General features: G+C 56.9%; 1 protein-coding gene across 1 annotated transcript in view; it reads right to left on the bottom strand.

The window, feature by feature from the left end:
* Positions 1-1,416, bottom strand: part of LOC119593979 (poly(rC)-binding protein 3-like) — a gene marked incomplete in the record, with an annotated part of 48,552 nt that overhangs the window by 17,341 nt on the left and 29,795 nt on the right.

Genomic DNA, 1,416 nt, shown 5'->3' with positions numbered 1-1,416 from the left:
GGCGGCGGCCGTGTTGGATCCAGCAGCGCTAAAATATTTACAGGTGTGCAAGTGGCGGCGGGCGGAAAGGTTAGGTTGGTTCCCTCGCTCGGAGGCCTCGCAACCTCCAAATCTTCGGCTGTCCTTCACCCTGGGGCTGCCGGAAGAATTCACACGAGGGAAAGGAGCAAGGGGAGAAGAAGAGAAATCATGAGAGACAGAAAGAAAGCGACAGTTCGTGAGAGATAACAGCTGGATGACAAGAACGGAGGAAGAGAAAGACGAAGAAACTGACACGAAGAGAGAGGAAGGGGGAGTGGGGAGGAGAGGATGGTCACGGCGGAGTAGATGTCCTGAAGGAGGAGTGACAAGCGGAGTGCCAGCCTAAATGAGGATGCTGGTAGCGGGAGGGAGCTGGGTTTGCTTCACGACATAGAAGGTGGCCACAGAGAAGGAAGGGAGAACAGAAGAAAGGAAAGATAAAATGAGAATAAGGAAAAGGAGGAAAAGCGTAGTACGCGCGGTCACGGCAGCATTATCCTCGCCATGTACCGCCTCATACCCTTCTCCGAATCACCCTTCTTCTCCCCTCGTCCTCGGAGTCTTCAGGAAACTCGCTTTCCGCGGGGAGTCGAGGTACATTATCTATCCACGTTGCTTTAGACTGGATTATGCTAGAGATTCGCTGCTCGCGCTCTCTCGATAGCTCCCTGAAGAAGTGGAAAGCCTCCAAGTCTTTCTATCTGACGACAGACACGAACGCACCAGCCTCCCGCAGCCTGCCCGTCCGCCTGCCTCCCGCAATTGCCTGCAGCCTCGCCACTTTCAGCGGGATGGACGTTCTCACGCGAAGACGAGTGCGCACGACAAGCCTCTCGCGCGCCTCTCGATCGCTACAACCGCACGTTACAAGGCTCTCTTTGACGCTAACGTCGCTGTCTCAGCAGCTCATCCTCTCCCTCCGCGGCAGCAGGGAGCATCGCGCAGCCCTCCCCGCCCTCCCGACCGGCCAGCTCCCGTTCACGTTGGCCACCATCCTTCAAGACCGCGTTTGCAGGCATCGAGCGCATTTATGGGCAATTTAAATGTTAACCTTCCATTAGGCCGGCTTGCGGGGATAACGGGGATGTGCCGAAAGGCCCCAAGTGCCATAGTAACGGGGCCGCGGCTCTGTCCCCGTGGCAGGAGGGCGCCGGGGATGGTGTCCTTCACAATGAGGGGAGGCGAAGGGGAGCCGAGGGGGCCGCGGGAAGGAAGCGGATGGAGGGGCGCTTCGAGGGAGGGGAAGCAAAGATCAATTTCGATATCGATTTCGGATCGCGCCGAGCCGGATGGTGGCGATTGCGAGAGGATCAGGCGAAAAAGAGGATCGAAATACTACAGCCTACGCCAACATTCTAAGCTACTGCGGTTACATTCACAATAAAACACATTCTC

The sequence above is a fragment of the Penaeus monodon genome, chromosome 33 (genome assembly GCF_015228065.2).
Source record: "Penaeus monodon isolate SGIC_2016 chromosome 33, NSTDA_Pmon_1, whole genome shotgun sequence".
Classification (NCBI taxonomy): domain Eukaryota; kingdom Metazoa; phylum Arthropoda; class Malacostraca; order Decapoda; family Penaeidae; genus Penaeus; species Penaeus monodon.
Note: the sequence above shows the minus strand (reverse complement) of the source record. Positions and strands in the feature narration are given on the sequence as shown.